We start from the raw sequence: 10,572 nt of genomic DNA, 5'->3' as shown, positions 1-10,572 counted from the left end.
GCTGTTTTATCATCTTATTGTATTTCTTGGAAAACTAAAATGTCAGGATATATTCCCCCCTCAATTGTATTACAAAAGGTGTATGTAAGTCCCTTCACTGCTCCCTCTGCTTTAAGGGGAGAACAGCTCGAGGCTGGGGGGGGACGTCAGCTGCAAAAGCAGGTACAACCTACACAGAAGCAATCCATTGAGAGAAGAGAGAAGGGCAGGGGAGAAAAAAACCCCAACAACTTCTGGAGAAGATTTTAAAAGTTTCCTGGTGGATCAGTATCCCTGAGAATAAACATTCCCATATGTAAGTTGACATTTTAAAATGTAAGTCTTATGAAAGATAAGAAGGAAATGGTGAGAAATGCAACCTTAAATATTTTGAAGCATGACTTCCTGTATTATGTGGCAGTTGGCAAAACTTTCGGGGGAAAGACGCACGCCTCAAAATCTGTGCGGTGTGGTGCATGCATTTGCCTAAAAGTTTCCTCCTGTTGCTTACTAGTTTTGTGTTCAAAATCTTCCACACCTTTGGAGTAGAATCGCAGTATCCCTTCAACGTTGCTTTTAATCTCACAGACAGATGTTTTAGATCAGTTGCTCAAAACGGATCAGTTTAGCAGTCAGAAAACACTGTCAGAAAAGATTTGTTTTAAGGAAGACAAAACCGTGAAATAAAATTGAACTTTTATCCTCATTTGGATGGGAACTGCGCTTGGCTGGGAATCCCAAAGGGATGAACACAGTGGCCTATCATGTGTTGAAAAAACAAACAGATGACAGTACTCTGCAGTAATCAAACAAACACTGCTTCCGAGAAATAGCGTGATCACTATTGTTCAGTGCTGCAGGACCAAAAAAAAGATAATTATTGAAGAAAGGAAGGTGGCTTCGTGACTGGGGTGAGGGAAGGTGGGACAAGCTGCTGCCAGTGGCCCTGAGTCTCTGCTGGCTCTGGAGAGCCCACGGTTTTCTTGCGGTAAAGGTGTGACACACACAAGTCTTAGCAGAGCAGCTGGACTTTATTTTCTGGCGTTGTTCAGTATCAGGAATGATTAACACGCTAGCAGTGGTGGGTGTCAGTATTTCCTGGCTGTGAGAGCTCTTCTAATGGTACATCTTCTTTTTATTTCTGAAAACCCAATGCAAATAAGGCGGTGTTGCTCACTGTGATAGTCATGGGCTCCACGCATGCAGCTGGTAAAACAGAGGTGGCTCTTTAAGGTGCCCGGGGGGACAACCCAAACCTCCCAGCCCAACTCAGTATCTTTCTGCCTCTCCCTAGATATTTTACAGCAGAAATATTAAAATGTTCTCTTTTCCAGAAGGCTCTGTTTTGTTTTGTGTCCCGTGATGGCCTGTTCATATGCTGAGCTGGAGCTCTGCTTGGCAACATCTTTTGGTCTAACCATATTGCAATGTGGTACCTGTTTTGAAATGGCAAATGTTCCTACCGAGGACCGTGTCTGTGCACCACTTCCACTCCTTTGTCCTGCTCATCTGTGCTCAGGCACGCTGCGTGCTTTTTGCTTGCCTCGTACTTTGTTTCGGGAGGTTTTGCAGAGCGGTGCCTTTGCCTGCTCGCCTCCCTCCGTATCCTCCGTGCTGGATGAGTTTGCATTGTGTGGTGTTTTCCTCTTCATTTATTGCAAACAAATCTGGTCTCTGCCATTTGTTTACTCTTATACTCTGTCTTTATGCCTTGGTATGCATTTTTAATTAGATGCGCTTCAGTTCTTTCACTGCTTGTTAACACTTTCGTAAGGGAAGTACGGTCTCCACCAGCCCTGCGAGCGTTCTCTGCGCTTAGGAAATTCAGATTTGTTTCTCCTACCCGTGCTTATCATTTGATACAGAGACTTGTTCCCTAGCTAGCCTGTCTGCTGGGTCCCTACACTCTCATTGTGGACTTTTAGGGTTGTTCTCCTACACAGCCGGGATAATCCAAGTGCACTTATTCTGCTTGAAAATATTCTGCATACAGAGAAATAGTGTTTTGGCTATTTGTCTGGGCTGTTTCCGGACTTCAGCAGCTCCAGTTTGGATGCCTGTCATCGAGAAGTCCTGGACAAAGCCCGCAGTGTGTGCAGATCAACTGCCTGCATTATGAAAAGTCCTTCTGCACATGCAGAGCGGGTCCCGGGGATCAGGAATGCACCGGGTTAGCCGTGAATGCGTTGGCCATCAGTCCTGTGAATGGAGGATGGATGTGTCTGGAGGGGAGTACTGGAGTCCTAAACACACGACAGCTTTCAAAAAAGGCATCTTTCCTGAGTGCCAGTATTGTTAAAGCATGAAATTACCCTTTTTTTTTCTTTTTTTTTTTAAATAGTGTGAGCCCATTTGCGCTTCCACTGTTTTCTTCTGCCTCTACATTTGACTCTTGCCACAGGCAAAGGACTTCACCCTTTCTAGCTCCCTTCTGTACCATGAGCTTTCTGGAGATGATCTGGGAACTGGGATGGGAAAACTTGACCCCGCTCCACCCTTTCCTTCCAGTTTGCCCACCCTGCTGCAGCATTTGCTCGCCTTTCACTTGCTTTCCTGTGTTACCAGAAAGTGTATGTTCTCCAGGATTTCATAGCCTGTGAGGGACTGCAAGGCTAAAAAGTGACTAAAATGGCTCTTTCCATCTCAGACAGTCTTCCCTGACCCCGCTCTCTGGCTGGGGGCGAGGTTGCCAAAGGTCACTATCCACTTCAGCGTGCACAGCGATCGATATCTGCTGAAGCCAGTGCTTAGATTTGCTCCCGCTCCCTTGCCAGTGTTATATTTCATGGTGAGGAGCCAAGAAACCTTTCTCTTCCCTTCCAAGAAGAAGGGGGAGGAAGGAAAGAAAAAAGAATAGGGAAAAAAAAAAAGTCTTCTCTCCACACTTACTCCCACCAGGAGGGCATTGTGTTTGGCCTCTGCTCTGCTTTTTGTTATAAATTTGTATGGTGTGATGTTTGCTTTGGCCGGGGCAGCGGCTTGCACGCTGGTACCGTGGCCGGTTCCTTCGCTGGAGGACGGGTCGGGGCAGGGTCCTCCCAGCACCCGGCAGCACGTGGATTGGAGATGCTTGGTCCCTGGTCCGTGGGTGGCTTCAGGAGGTGAAGCGTTCTCCGCGAGGATTTGCGGTGTTGGGATGTTGAGGGCTGTGTTTTGCACTCGCGTTGGTGTTATTTTGGGTTGGGAGTGTGCTGGTAGCAGGAGCAGAGAGCTCAGCGCTGAGCCTGCGAAAAAGCATCCCTCCATGGAGCAACCTCACGTTGGCAGGGAGATGAAGTGAGTGGACTAATAGGTCTTTTCCACTTTAATTTCTACTCTAAAATGACTCTTTGTTACTGTTCTCAGACTTGGCGCCAACCGTCACTTACGCCACACACCAGATCTTTCTTTCTTTTCTGCCCTTAGCTTCACGGAGAAGCCTTTAAAGCAAACAAACATAAAACTGTGAGAAACAGAGGGAAGATATGGACTGGCCCACTCGTTAGTGCTGGAATGTGGAAACTATGAAGACATCTTTTTTTATTACCAATGCTGGAAAGCACAGTCACTGAGTGGGCTGGAATACAATTTATACTACATGCAGTAGTTAAAAAAAACTGCAAAAATGGGTGTAACCCTGGGCTGTGGTACAACTTTCAGCCCCCACTTGAGATTCGTCCATCCCAGGGGGAAACTGTGGTTTGGAATACGAGCGTGCATTTAATTTCACTCGGAGAACTTATTGGAGTTGGCACTTCAAGAAAGAACCCGAAGTATATTTTTTGTCATGATTAGTGGCCCCCTCACCACTACGTTTGATTATGTTGGAAGCGGAAAAGTTAAATTCTTATAAAATGATGATTTACAATCCATGATTATCCAGGTAGGGTGCGCAGATTGCGCCAGCTTGGTCATGGGACTCCAATCTCATCCTAGTTCATTGCTGTGAGAAAATAAAACTAAAATGTAAAAAAGCTGAAAACACATCCTCTGATTGCTCAGGGAATTTTCTTAGTCATACGTTATCTTTCCTAGTAGTTTCAGTTATTTTGTCTCCACTAAACCCAAAGCCAAACACTGCCCTGACACTTTCCCCTTGATTTTGGATCTGCAACGGCCAAATTTATTTTTATCTCGTGTCGTCTTTTCCCCTATGGTTATGCAAATCTTTGGAATAGGGGGCAAGGGGAAGAGCTAATTTTAAAGCAAGTAAATTCCAGTGGAAGGTTTCTTCAGTCGCTCTGAGCAGGACTATCCTGGGTGCTGCTGTAGAGATGTGGCTACCTCCAAATAGCACAGGGGTAGGTGCCAAGTGGGGAGGTTGAATATTTTCTTTGTAGACACATAACTTTGCCCACAGGATTGAAGTCTCTTGCCTTAACGCTCTGCTAAGCTACTCTGGAAGTACGAAGCTGTGTCTTAGGAAACACACGTTAAGGAAATGTATCTCCATACAATCAGCTGCCGAATAAAACCTCTGCGCGGAAAGGGTTTGGCGGTGGGTGAAGGGTGGGGCTCCCGAGAAGTATCTTGGCGAAAATATGGGGCATCAGCACTTCATCGTTTCTCCCAGCAATCTTTAGCTGGTTTGATTAACACTTGCTGGATTTTGATACATGTTTTTTCTTTTTCCTTCTCCCTTTTTTCCTTGGCCAGGAGATTATCTTGAAACTGTAAATTCCATTTTCTTTCAAATTTATGTAGTTTCTTTTCCCCCTCCACCTCTCCCCTAACAGGTTCCTTAAAACTATGCTTAACTCTAGTGTACAGTAGTGGATACTCAAGGGATTCCCAGGATAAAAATCCAGCAGGAATAACACTGGGATCTGCTTTGTGAGCAAACACCAGTGTGCCGGTGTGTGTGTGTGGACGTAAGACCTGTAGCTACAGACTGCTTTGTATGTTTTACAGAAAAACATACAAATCAGACAATCAGAGTGTACGGTACGTGTAACAGCTTCCTATCGGCGCTGTGCTTTTATTCAGTGTGCTGGTGCTGGGTTGGTCGATGCAATTTGTGGTCAATGTCTGGAATCACATTCAGCTCCTGTTTGCTCTTCCTTTGAGTACCATTGCAATGCTCATTACTGCAATGAATTAAGCACAGTCAGTAACCTTCTGTGGGGCCTAAAGCTTCTGTATCCAGCAAAACATATAAGCCTCTCCTTGTACGATGCATCAAGGGGCATCTTTAAATGCTGCTTAAACTAGGATGAGTTTAAATATCCATTTAGGCTTTTCTCTGTTTTCGGGATGGAGAGATGAGGATGGAATAGTTAGGAAAATAGAGTAATTTAGGTGCAAGGTCCCAGGTTTGGAAAACTCGGCCCATAAAATACATGCAGTAAGGCTGCTTGTGGCTGTATAAGATAACAAAATTCACAAGTCGTTTGGATTAATCTCTTGAGTTACTACAGTGGCATATTGTGTTCGCATTCATGTAGCCTGATTAAGTTGTGTGTAAATTTATGTCCCAGTCTTGCAACCTAATAAACCTACACAGTTTAAAATGCCTGACAAGTGCTATAGGGTTTGGAGCATAAATTCTGTCCCCTCCTTTCACTCTTTCAATACACGTGCCTGACCCTCCTTGGAAAGAGCCGAACACGTCCCATGTCAGTCTGCGAATAAACTACACAACTTAATGCCAAAATAAGTAGAACAAATTATTTGCTTCAAATGTGCGTCCGAATGCTCTCAACCTAGACGCTCTCTTTCAAATGTTCAGTTCATTTGTGAATTCTCTGGAAGTAAAGTTTTTGTTCAAACTTTTGGACTCCTTGTGATCTGGCTAGAAATTAGAGCACATCAAGCCTCGTACGTAATCAGAAAATGCCGTGTGAAAACGAGGACTGCTGGGAGCAGCATCTTTGTTAAATTCCAGCTAGACCAAACTCATTCCTTGCTGCTCGAGCCCTGAGCTCACTGTCTCATGACTATGTGTGCAGTCTGAATTGATCTCGGAGCCCAGCTAAGGGAAAGAGTTAAGCCTGTTCTCCCCTTCTAGTTGGCAGAAAGTTTGCAGTTTAAAATTACATACTGACTCTGGTGTAGAGACACAAGAAATTATAGAGCAGACACTGTCCAGGACAACGTATAATTTAAAATGTACTAAAGAATGTATACCACATGGCAAAGTAAGTGAAGTGCTTCTTCAAATATAAGTGTTTTACATAGAAAGGCTGTAATTATCCACTCCTAGGGAAATGTTTGCATTCATTCTAAATCAATATTTACTATTCATCTCTTGTGTTCAACAAAACAAGGATTTAACATTTTTTTGTTTTAATGAGGTACTAAGACAACAATAATACTACAATGTAATTGTCTTGATACAAAATATTGCTAAATTGTGTTGCTATTTTGGGAGCGAACAGTTTTTAAAAGGAGGGGTATCCCTATTTGTGAAATGTTACTACAGTAACACACAATTCAAAGTCAGCCAAGCAGGGAGACTCACCAGTGTCAAAGAGACGTTAAGCCGTCTCTCTGTTAAGGCCCTTAACTAGGATCGTTCGGGTGAGTCCTCTGTCTCCCCCCTGAAAGTACCAACCTCTTTATAATGATTCCTTTTCAGCTGGCGTCTCAACAACAACAACAACGACGATGCAATTTCTTTTTCTGGTTTTAAGGTTGGTTTTTTTTTTTTTCTTCCCCCAGCATCTTTCAGCTAGGCAGCAAGAGCGGCGGGCGGTAATTGGGCTACGGCCGTCTCCACATGCTGGCTCAAACCTGTTGATGCAAATGGAGTTGCCTGAACCTTGCTCTCCTGGGAAAACTGGGAGGGGGGTTTGCAGGATGATACCGAAGCTCTGTCCTTTACCTTTTTCAAGGAACTAATCTACCTTTAAAAAGTTTGATACGTTACTTCGGGAGGACATAGAGGAGGAAACGGTCCTAAAATCACATAGAGATCAGTCCTTCCTGCAGCAGGATCCTGGTGAAATGAGAGCATCTGAGAACGATCGGTCGTTGGGAGAAACGGCACATCTAACCACAGTCTGTGCCACTGCTGTACTGTGGTTAGGAGGATGTCCTTGCACCAAGCATCCTTCTGTTTGAATTTACCTGGCATGTCCTAAGAGATATTTCTTGAACTTCTCTAACTTCAAAAAAAACCCCAACAGGCAAGCATTTTTGGCACTGATGTGGCTCCATGTGAATCAAATCAGATAACTGGAAACACTTTAGTTGGAAAATCCTTTAAAATCCTTTTTTGTAATCTCTATTGTTTATTCTTACACGCTGCCCACCATATTCCAGGCTCTGGCCCACCCTTCCCGACACTAAACGCTTCCACTTCTGTTGCTAAAATTCATGGTACAAAAGTAGGCTTTTGAGTGAATTTCAATTTCATACTCAAGCAGATATTCCTGTATTTTTCTCCTATGAGTCTGAAGTCAGTCTTGTTCTCTGAGAAAATCATGTACATAAATAGGGTGAATAGCCTTGAGAGAAAAGCAGTCTCTTTCTCTAGCAAATGTTATTGTAACTGTTGTTTTAATTCTCCAGATATCACTCTCAGTGTACCGGGTAACAAAAGGCTGTATAGTGCCTAATCATTCAGCAGTGATCCAGGAAAAAAGCAGAAGGTTAAGAACAAGTTCCTCAAGTCTGTAAAATCAATGGGACACTAGAAAGGGAACTGAAGTGTACCAGAAGGCACCTCTTGAGGGTCATTAAAAAAAGCAGAAACTGATTATGAACAGAGCTTTTACCCAAAGACCGGGAGGGGGCCAGCAAAACCATTCTGCTGCACTCCAGTTAAATGTCTAATAGTGGAGACATTTTCTACACAGCCCATAAAGGATAATGAGGATGGCTTTGATAGCCTTCAAGAAAGTTGTTCTTGTCAGTGTTCACAAAAACATGATCTGAGTGTGCACTTTCAGAGCATACAGCCTATGGTGGTCGTACATAGACAGTGGGAGGGAAGATGGTAACCTAACACTGGGCATTTCACCCTGTAACATGCCCTGTCTGTTATGCATGAGAAAAATTGCATCGACCTAACAATGTGATGCAAACAGTAGCGGCAACGAAGGTTGGTGTTACACTTACCAGTTTGGTATCTCACCTTGTCGCGATGCAAGATGCGCAGAGAGGTGGCAATGTTGGGTGATGTTACATACATTAGAATAGATTCATGTATCTCTCACTCCAGAATAAATGAGAAATAAGGTTTTGACCTAAAGCTTATTGAAATCTATCACCATCAGCAAAGTCTGGATTGGAACCTAATAGTTTTCTGCTCAGTTTCTGTGTTGGGAAGCAACCCGCTGAAAGCCTGAAACGTAGCAGTGGGAATTGGGATGTTTGCTCTCTTTCTATCTCTGACCATGATCCTCTGCGATTTTGGGTGAGTCACAGCTTTGCTGTGATTTGTTTCCCGAGGAGTAAAATTAGTACAATCAAACTTGCATATCTTACTGGATTACTCTAAGAACGATTTGTAAAAAAATTTGAGATGCCAGTGGGATGGTGGTTTTAGAAGTTCAGGGTGTTATTGGTCACCTTAAAAAGTAGGGAGCAGTTTCTTCTTTCTTTTGAACTATAGAGCAGTTCTGTTGGGGAAAAATATTGGAAACGTTTCTAGTAAAAATTAACTTTGAGTTCTTTGTATGTCAGAGGAAACAAACCTTTTCTCTATAAACAGACGTTCACAGGGATGGACTGAATGTGAGTCAGCCTGACAGTGGTAAAGCCAAATTGTGAAACTTTTGTGTCATTGCTCTGTGATTCCAGCTATCTTCAATTAATAGAAAAAATGCAGGAAATTCAGGTGGAAGGAATGCATGGAAATTGAAGTCAAAGAAAAATATTCATTGTGGCCTTGGCAAAGTGAGTTTTCTAAGCTGAAGTAGCTTTTAAGCAATTAGCATCTGCTGTGTGCAATTACCGAGTGACACGCAGCCCCAGATGGAGGGCTCCAACAGCCAGTGGCCATCTGGATTTTGGTGTTTATCAAGGGTATGCTCTGTTCTGGGTTTCACCTGGCCTGTGAGACAGCCCTCTCTCTGCCCCACATTGCACAGTCAACCTTGAGTCATTGGTGGGGAAAGCAGTGAGGCAATTCCTCTGAGTGTCAGGTCCAAAGCTTTCTGGAGTCACTGGAAAGATTATTACTGAAGATGTTGACCTCTGAATTGATGCATTGCCCCCAGCTTTCCAAAATGAGGTAAGTTACTCGGGTAAAATCCACTTCTGAGCCATAAATAGCTTGATATGCACCAGTCTCTGTTGGGACATATGGCTTGGGAGCCTTAGCATCTGAAATTACACTTAGAAGATCTGTTCTTAAAGGGAGAATTCTGTCAACAGGCTTTCGTATTTTTGAAAGAATGCAATTAAGTTTTCCTTAGAAGTGATAAGAGGTATCAGACCCAACCACAGAGACTAATTCTCTGAAGTAATCTAGTTTTTAAAGTGCAACTATAGTTTAGTTTATGAAATTCAAAGAATAAAAATCAAAACCAACTGACAAACAGTTTCTGACTACTCTGTATCTAAAAATGGGCCAACCTCATTTAGTCTATTTAAAAATTGTGTATCCATACTGCTTGCATGCCAAGTTCAGCATGATGGAAATGAAAATGGTTGAGGTATAAACCCTTGGAAAACAGGGTTTATAATGGAAACAGTAATTGACTCTTAACTACCGCATCAAAAATACAATACTATAATACAAAGCCTAGCTCTTGGGATCCCAGCTCTGCTTCTAACCTCAGGTTGGCAGACAAACACCTCACCACAAAGCTAACTAATGTTTATAGGTTTGTTATTTTTGTTGTAGGTTTCTTTTTCTTGCAAAAGGAACATGACAAGTGAAGAAAATTTATAGGAGCAAAGCAAAGTTGGCCAACAGTTCAAAAGTTTTCTCTTGTAAGTTTTTGATATTTTTCCCGATCACTGATTCTCTCTCAACTCATAAGACTAAGAGGAGATGCTATACTTCTCCTCTGGATGAATGCTCTATTTTGGCTGATAATTTTATTAATGAAACTTGAATCATAACCAAGCCTTCATCTCAGCTTTACAAATAGCTTAACTATTCCTCCAAAGGTCAGAAATTTGGTTATCCTGAATAGAGAAGACAAGAAAGACAGATATCTTTACAGCTGTTGACTTTCCCTTCTCTGCACGACCGTAACAGAGAGGAGAGGCAAAGCGGTCCCGGGAATGGAATAAAGCAAATCTTCCACTGATCTCATTAAAGATGCTTACCAAAGCCTTTGCCTAGTCTGAGCAGGGGTGCTACTTTTGCTGCCAATTATGGTTGTCATGACATCTTGCCATTTTGGGTTATAGTGAAAGTACCAGTCCTATTTGCAATTCTCATTAGGGGTTGTGAAATGGGGAAGATCAGGAAGTTCATCAGGGTGACAACTACCACTCAGCCATGGTTGATAGACCTATGCATGGACATGTGAAATAAAACTGATTATCATGAGATCTGTATGCATTTAAAAAAAAAAAAAAGAAAGAGAAAATCTACTGAGGTGATTGGGCTTGCGGTACTTTAAAAATTCTTGCTTTTCTGTGTATCAGTAGTTTATCAATTTCATATTTTCGTAGGTAATGAAGAAAAACAGAGGACACAGCAGGAGTATTTTC

This window comes from Ciconia boyciana, chromosome 10, assembly GCF_034638445.1.
Source record: "Ciconia boyciana chromosome 10, ASM3463844v1, whole genome shotgun sequence".
NCBI classification, from domain to species: domain Eukaryota; kingdom Metazoa; phylum Chordata; class Aves; order Ciconiiformes; family Ciconiidae; genus Ciconia; species Ciconia boyciana.
The sequence above is the reverse complement of the archived record's forward strand: the minus strand, read 5'-3'. Positions refer to the sequence as shown.